Source organism: Lynx rufus, unplaced genomic scaffold, assembly GCF_022079265.1.
Source record: "Lynx rufus isolate CCGP_SWC_20201006 ecotype Redwood Valley unplaced genomic scaffold, mLynRuf1.p SCAF_13, whole genome shotgun sequence".
Classification (NCBI taxonomy): Eukaryota; Metazoa; Chordata; class Mammalia; order Carnivora; family Felidae; genus Lynx; species Lynx rufus.
Genome location: NW_025814827.1, coordinates 11,711,826 through 11,720,473, shown reverse-complemented (window position 1 = coordinate 11,720,473; position 8,648 = coordinate 11,711,826). Strand labels below are relative to the sequence as shown.

At 48.9% G+C, this 8,648-nt stretch overlaps 1 pseudogene; it reads right to left on the bottom strand.

Moving 5' to 3' along the window:
- Positions 1-599: 599 nt before the first annotated feature.
- LOC124508965 (glyceraldehyde-3-phosphate dehydrogenase-like) lies at positions 600-6,702 on the bottom strand (annotated as a pseudogene).
- Positions 6,703-8,648: the final 1,946 nt, after the last annotated feature.

Genomic DNA, 8,648 nt, shown 5'->3' with positions numbered 1-8,648 from the left:
AATGTGGCTCCACTATTTTCTTGCTTGCACAGTTTCTGACCATAATAAATCCATTAGCCTTATTTATATTTGTATGTAATATGTCTTTTTACTCTGGCTGCTTTTTAAAAAATTTTTTTAATGTTTATTTATTTTTGAGAGACAGGGAGAGACTAAGCATGATCAGGGGAGGGGCAGAGAGAGAGGGAGACACAGAATCCGAAGCAGGGTCCAGGCTCTGAGCTGTCAGCACAGGGCTGGACATGGGGCTCAAATTCACAAACCGCAAGATCATGACCTGAGCTGAAATTGGATGCTTAACCGACTGAGCCATCCAGGTGCCCCTACTCTGACTGCTTTTAAATTTTCTCTTTATCACATTTTAAAAACAACTTACAATATACCTTGGTATAGGTTTTTTGGAGGGGAGTGGGCTGGGTTCAGTGTACTTTATTGGTGGTACAAGACCAGGAAGGCTCCCCAAGCTCCTCCCACTATTTAGGGGGTCTGAGTTGGAAAATATAGTGTGTTGGGAGATTGAGTTGGGGTAAACACTCAAGCAGCTGAGGGCCTCTGTCTTCCTCTTGTGTTCTTGCTGGGGCTCTTGGTCTGGGAGACTCTTACTCCTTGGAGGTCATGTGGATTGTAAGGCCTACCACCATTTTGCTGTAGTCAAATTCATCGTCATACTAGGAAATGAGCTTGACAAAGTGTTCATTGAGAGTAACACAAGCCCCAGCGTCAAAGGTGGAAGTGTGGGTATCCCTATTAAAGTTGCAGGACAAACCAGGTTCTCAGTGCAAATCAGGATGCCCGTGAGGGGGCTGATACCTGCTTCACCACCCTCTTGATGTCATCACATATGGCAGCTTTTTCCAGGCAGCAGGTCAGATCCTGCTGACACATTGAGAGTGGAGACATGGCAGACCATGTTGGTGAGCTCCCCATATAGCTCAGGAATTACCTTGCCCATAGCTGTGGCATTGCCAGTAGAAGCAAGGGTGATGTTCTGCACAGCGTATGGCTGTCATGACACAGCTTACCAGAGGGGCCATCTACAGTCTTCTGGGTGGCAGTGATGGCATGGACTGTGGTCATGAGTCCCACCATGATGCTAAAGTTGTCATGGATGACTTTAGACAGGGGGCACCAAGCAGTTGGTGGTGCAGGGAGCATTTGATGGTCTTGAGGGAGTTGTCATACCTCCCATGGTTCATGCCCATCACAAACATGGGGGCATCAAAGGAAGGGGCAGAGATGATGACCCTTTTGGCTCTACCCTTCATGTGAGCCCCAGTCTTCTCCAAGATAGTAAAGACATTATTGGACTCTACAACATACTCAGCACCAGCATCACACTATTTGAGGTTGGTGGGATCTCACTCTTAGAAGATGGAGATGTGCTTTCCACTGATGACAAGCTGCCCGTTCTCAGCCTTGACTGGGCCATTGAACTTGCCATGGGTAGAATCTTACTGGAACATGTAGACGATGTAGTTGAGATCAATGAAGGGATCACTGATGGCAACAGTACTTTGTTAGAATTAAAAACAGCCCTTGGGGTACCTGGCCTGGGTAACTCAATTGGTAGAGCATGTGACTCTTGATCATTATGTGTAGAGATTACTTAAAAATCAAATACTTTTTTAAAAGTTTTCTTATTTATTTTGAGAGAGAGAAAGAGAGAGAGAGAGAGATGGGAGGGGCAGTGGGAGAGGGAGAGAGAGAATCCCACACAGGCTCTGTTAGCACAGAGCCCGATGCAGGGCTCGAACTCATTAACTGTGAAATCATGACCTGAGCCAAAACCAAGAGTCGGATGCTTGACTGAGCCACCCAAGTGCCCCAAAAAATAAAATCTGTAAAAAGAAAAGTGGCCCTGATGACCAGGTATCCAATATGGCCAAATCCGTTTACTCCAAGCTTTTCCATTGTGTCTCAGGGAACCAACTGGCAGTGCACAAGGAGATGCAGCAGTGTGTTGAGCTGGGAGGAGCAGAGAGCTTGGTATAGTTTCTGTGTATTGTGCTTGGGGTTCATTAAATATTTTAGATCTAATGATTTATGAGATTTTCATCAGTTTTCATCAAAGTTATAAGTTTTTCAGCTCTTTTTTCCTTTTCCTTCAAGTATTTCTTTTTCTCATCCTCTTCCCTCTTTGGGGGACTCTAATTACACACACACATTAGATCACTTGAAGTCATGTCACAGCCCGCCAATGCCGTGTTATTATTATTTTGAAGCTTTTTTTCTCTGTGTATTTTACTTGGGATAGTTTCTGTACTATGTATTCGAAGTTCGTTAGTCCTTTGCCATGTCTAATGTTCCATTAATCCATCTAGTGTATTTTCTATCTCAGACATTATAGTTTTCATCCTTAGAATTTTAATTAATTTGGGTCTTTTAAAAATATCTTCTATTTCTCTACTTCACATGGTCAGTCTTTGTTTTATCTTCTTGCACGTGTGGAATGTGGTTATAATAACTGTTTTAATGTCTATGTCTCTTAATCCCATCATCTGGGTAATTCTGGGTAGGTTTCAATTGATCGGTTTTTCTTTTCATTATTGGTCATACTTTCCTGTTTCTTTGTATATGTGCTAATTTTTATCGGTTGGCAGACACTGTGGATTTTATTTTGTTGGGTGCTGGATATTTCTGTAATCTTATCAATATTCTTGAGTTTTGCTCTGGGGTGCAAAAGCACTTGGAAATAATTTGGTCCTTTTTCAGATCTTGCTTTTGTTGGGGCCAGAGTGATGTTTTGTCTTCACACACTTCTGAGTCAAAAAGTCTTGTGAGTGCTCTACTCAATGCCCCGTTAATTGTGAGGTTTCCACTCTGGTTCCTGGGAGCCAGCAGTATTCCTAGCCTCGTGTGAGCTCCCAGGATTATTCTCTCTAACCCTACTGGTTGATTCTAACCGTACTTTCGAGTAGTTTCTTCAAATGCAGGCAGTATGCTGAATGACCAAAGGGGTACTACCTCTGTAGAGCTCCACAGTTCTCTCTGTGTGCAACTTTCTCCTTTTTGGTTCTCTGTCTTGTGTCCCCAGGCTCCTGACTTCATCTTGTCAGTGCAGGAGACTGCTGGTCTCCACCTGCCCTTCTCTCCCTGTGCTCTGGTCTGGACACTTTCTTTAGACAGTAAGGTGGGGCATTCATAAGCCTCTCCCCATTTGGTTCCTACTCTCAGGAGTCACTGCTTTTCCTAGTCTGACGTCCAATGCCTTGAGAACTGTTGTTTCACATATTCTGTGGGGAATTTTAGTCATCTCAGGTGGGGACATAAATCCAGTCCCGGTTACTCCAACTCAGCTGGAAGCAGAAATTCTCGTGATGGTTTGTTCATTTGTCCAGTGGGCACTTATTGGGGGAGAGCTTGCTGGGTCCCCCTCACAGTGGTCTTGTGGCTCTCCAGACAGTCCAGATTTTCCTATCTCAGGGCCTTTGCATGGACCCTCTCCTCTGTCTGGACTGCTCTTTCTAGCTGTACTTCCTCTCTCAGCTCAGAGGCCTTTTCTGACTACTTACTCTGTGTAAAGTGAATTGCTCTCTTTTTTTATTTCCCATCACACTTCTGCTTTCCTTTACAATTTCTTTTACTAGAGTGTAGACAGGAGTTTCTGTCAGATTCCCTGGATCCAGCTCAGGGCCAGGCACACTATAGGTATGCAATAAATATTTATTAAATGACTGAGGTCTTTGTATATTTCATGGTACCTGTCATATAACAGAGCTCAGTCAAACTGGGGCTGCTTGTCTGATGGGGGCATAGCTCCTCGCCCTAAGTCCCCACCAGGGAAGGGATACAGGGCCCCTGGACTGAGGCCATGCACTCCTTAGTGATAACTGAAGGCCCCTGGGTACCGGCCAGGGGAGGGTTTGACAGGTGGGGCTGATGAGTTCCAGACCCAGTCCTCTGGGCCCCGGCACAGGCCGACAGAACCGGACACTGGGCAGGAGCCAGAGCCAAGCTTCCATGACGTCATTGCCTTCAAGGGCCATGCTCCTCCCTAGGCTTTTGGTGGGACTTCAGATCTCACCCAACCCTCTTAGAGCTATCTGCCACCAGATTCTGGGGAAAGATGGAGCTGTCCTCCCTGGTTCGAGTCCCAGATCTGGTTGTATGACCATCTACAACTATCAGAACACTCACAGAGTTGGCTCTATAAAGTCAAAAGTACTTTCTACGTGGAAAACCTCTGTGAACTGAAAACAAGTGCTCACTGAACTGGCAAAGCCTTAGGAAGCTTCTGTTCCAAACCCCTACTTTTAACAAAGGAAGAGCCTGAGGTTTAAATGAAATAATGTATGTAGACTGCTACTAGCCACCTGCCTACCCCTGGCTGAGCGACCAGTGCCTCAGTGCCTCCCTCCTTCCCATAGTCCTTCCTACCTCAGCTGGGGGCCTTGATCCATCTTTCTTCAACAAGGATTATAGTTATCATTTTCTTTTTTTCTAATGTTTATTTTTTGAGAGAGAGAGAGAGAGAGAGAGAGAAACACAAGTGGGGGAGGGGCAGAGAGAGAGATGGGGACAGAGGATCTGAAGCAGGCCCTGCACTGACAGCAGAGAGCCTGATGTGGAGCTTGAACTCACGAACTGTGAGATCATGACCTGAGCTGAAGTCAGACACTTAACCGACTGAGCCACCCAGGTGCCCCCGTAGTTACCATTTTCTGAGCATTTGTGAGGTGCCAAGCCATGAGGTAATAAGCACTCTACATATATCATTTAATTATTTTGTCATAGGATGAGATAATATTATTGTCCCCATTTTACTGGTGAGGAAGCTGAGGCTCAGAGACATTAGGTAATCTCCTCAAGGTCCTATAATTAGTAAGTGGCTGACAGTGTTTAGACCTCAGAAGTCTCCTAGTGTTTAGGGTCTGGCTTCTCTTCCCTTAGATGTCTCTTCTAATAACTTGTATTTCCTGCCAGCTATTCCTTCCTGGGCCTTTGGGAAGGTTTCTGAGAATCCACTGGGTCAGTCATCGGAACAGGGCAAGAGAGGGTCTAAAGCTTCTAGCTAAAAGCCTGCCATGAGTCCCCACTAGGAGCTTTTGTGGAGTTGGCAGTAAGGCTGTCTCTGAGGGTCAAAGATAATCCCCTGTCAAAAACACAGCCCTGTAGGAAGGAACAGGGCATGGGCAGGAGCCCACAGACCCAGCCATTCTCTCAGCAAGCATCCTGCCAGCTGGTTGTCTAGGAGCTCCCAGTTGTGCATTCCCCACAGGACGGTGGGAGCTGTAGATGGAGGCAGTCCAGCCCTGTAGCAGCTCCATATGGGCGAGGTTACCTCTGATGGGGCTGCTGGGGGGCCTGGCCTCTCTAGGAGGGGGCAGTACTGGAACCAGCCTTGAGGACCTTCCCAATTTGGATGAAGGAGAGTGGGGGTTGGATGGGCAGCCTTTCCAGCACAGGGAAGACAAGAGTGCTGGTCAGGCCTTCCAGCGTTTCCCCCAGGCTCTTTGCATGTGCCCCAGTGTGTCCATAACAGAACCCTCTAACTCAGGGGTTGTTAGTGCCACTTGGCACATGAGGAAACTGAGTCCAGGGTCCAAGACTGCAGGCAGGATGTGCTGAATGCCAGCTGATGAAGTGAATCATTCTAAGGGAGGCCATGGGAGACCACAGGAGGTTCCTAAAGCCATTTTACCTGGGTGATGTGTGGGGTGGAGGAGAAAAGAGTGGAGACCAGAGACAGTGCAGAGACTGTTGGAGCAATCTTCGTGAGCCACGAGGGAGGTCTGGGCCAGGGCAAGAGCCAAGAAATAGAGGCCTTTGGGGATGGGCGGGGCTGATGGAAGGTGCAGGAGGTCTGAGCCAGAAGGGATCTCAAAGATCATCCACCCAACCCACCTGTTTTACACAAGGAAACTGAAGCCCAAGGAAGGAAGGGGGCTTACCTAAGGACACACAAGAGGTTAACAATAGAGTCACACTGGGGTGCGTTGCTGGCTCAGTCAGTAGATCATGGGACTCTTGATCTTGGGGCCATGAGTTTCACTCCCAGGTTTGGCATAGAGTTTATTTAAAAAAAAAAAAAGTATGGGTGCCTAGGTGGCTGAGTTGGTTAAACTTCCAACTTTGGTTCAGGTCATGATCTCACGGTTCATGGCTTTGAGCCCCACGTTTGGCTCTGTGCTGACAGCTCGGAGCCTAGACCCTGCTTCAGATTCTGTGTCTCCCTCTCTCTCTGCTCTTCCCCTGCTCATGCTCTGCCTCTCTCTCTCTCAAAAATAAGTAAATATTTTTTTTTTAATTAAGAAAAAAAAGTATCTGACTCTTGATTTTGGCTCAGGTCATGATCCTGCGGTTATTGAGATAGAGCCCCGTGTCGGGCTCTGCGCTGACAGCAGGAGCCTGTTCGTGATTCTCTCTCTCCTTCTCTCTCTGTCCTTCCCCAGCTCACGCATACACACTTTCTCTCTCGAAATAAATAAGTAAACATTAAAATAATAAATAAATAAAATAGTAGAGGCATGCTAAAAAAACCAAACCAAAACAAAAACAAAACCTTAGCAGCTCAATGACACTCCCATTAAATATGGAGCCAAGTTTCCTCCTATAATAGACTCCCCTCCTCCAGGGATCAAGCCCTTACCTGGGGTTATCAGGGGTTCCAGTATGATCCAGTTCAGCTTCTGTCTTACTGTGGGACCCCAGAGCCTCCCCTCTCATTCCCTGGGCCACAGCTGGCTCATTTGTTGAGGCCATTGGACCAGCGGACTGCTATGGTCCCTTTCTGCTCTGAGTACCCAAAGAAAAACAGGCTAGGGCTTCCCCTAGTGCCTAATCCAGTCTGACACTAACATGGGTTGAGGCTGGTCCTGTTGCTGGGGCTCACATGCCTAGGGAGGGAGTACCTGGTCCTGAGGAGGCAACATGATCTGTAAAGGATCCCTGACCCTCTCCTTTTGAACCCTGGAGAGGGCATCTCAGTCAAGTGAGGACCACAGGGACATTAGCCATGCAGAGATGGGAGGCTGGGGAGGTGGCTACCTGGGGGAAAGACTAGGAAGAGGGGAGAGAAGGAAGTAGGAGAGGGTGGCCTGGGATCTCAAAGGGTAAGAACTGAGCTATGGGAAGGGCCCTGCAGGGGTCTTGCAGTGAGAAGGTGCCCAGCCTGCCTCCTCTGGAGGGTTGTGGGACATGCCACCGGCCACCTATAATTTTCTCTGTGTATGAACCAAGTCGAGGTGAACTGTTCTGGGCCAGGCTGGAAGGAGTAGGCCTGGGCCAGAAACCCTGGAGAAGGGGAAGGAGAGGGATGGTAAGCCTGGATGAAAGAGGAGGGAGGCAGAAGGGAAGGAGTCAGGGACCCCCACCTGGGAGCTCTGCAGGCAGAGGAAGGGTGTGTGCAGGGGGCTTTCAAGGATGCCTTGTCCCTGATAAGGGTCACTCTCAGGTATCACATATAGGCATGCCAGGCATGAGGAGACCTGGTATGAAGGGGAGAAAGCATTAAATTTAAGCCAGGCCAGGCCTGTATTTCAGACCCTTCTGCTCACTAGCTGTGTGGCCCTAGGAAGGTCTCTTGGCCTCTCTGAACGTCAGATTCTAGAACCAAAGAACTGTTGTGTTTCATCCTTCATATAGGCAAGATGTGGAGATCAGATGTCAATCCTACCCTAGACCCTCCCATTCCCTTTACGGGTCACCCTGGTCATGCCACTTCTTCACCCAAACATACACCCATCCTAGGCCCTGGGACTGGCATTAGTCCTCATCTCCCCACCCCCACTGCCTATAAGGGGCTGCATGAAGCATTCTGGGAGCGCCCTAGCCCCTCTAAAGGGGTTTGAGCCAATAGAGGACCTATTCAGTAAGGGGACCAAAGGGGAGGCTGGGAGTGGGAGGTGGGGCAAGGACCTTCCTATACCTGCTTCACCCCCATCCCCCTCCCCCCACTCTTTGATGGGCTGTCTGGGGCTCCCCTCCCCTTTCTCTAAGCTCAGGCCTTGCTGGTCTTCTCCACAACAAGAAGTGAATGTTATTTAAAAGGAGATCAGGAGATTTGCCTTAAATAGGCATGGAGTGCTGTGCCAGGGCCCAGGGTGAGAGGCGGGGGAGGAGGCCACCCTGAGTGGAGAGGGAAAAAAAGAAAGAGGAGAAGACCTTCTCTGGGGTGTGCATAGCCCTTCTAGTTTACCCAGCACAATCCCAGGCTATAGGGCATCGGTCACACAGGGCTTACTCCCACCCTACCTCATTCTGAGGATAAGGAAACTGAGACCCAGCTCAGGGAACTGACAAGCACGAGCTACCAGATGCCAGATGCCATGGTCTCTCCACAACACATAGTCCCCAGGAGTTCACAGAGGAATTGTGTCCAGAAGATAAGGCCCCCATGGTGGGGATGGGGGGGCTCCCACAGGGTGGGGGCATCTTGGGACTCCCCCTGACATCTGCTCCCACCATCATTTCCCAGGCCTTTGGCTCCTGCCCCCATGTTGCCCCTGCCTGACCCCCCAGCACCAGCATGTAATTGGACGCCCTCCTCACCCCACACCTTCCAGGGGAGCTGGGGCTCTGCTTACTGAACCCAACACCAGCCAGCCAGGAGGGAAGTGAGGGGGCGTTCCTGGCAAGGAGGAAGCTGGAGCCAAGGGAGTAAGAGTGGGAGGAGTGGGAGGTGGGCTAGCAGTCAGCCCCCTCCCACT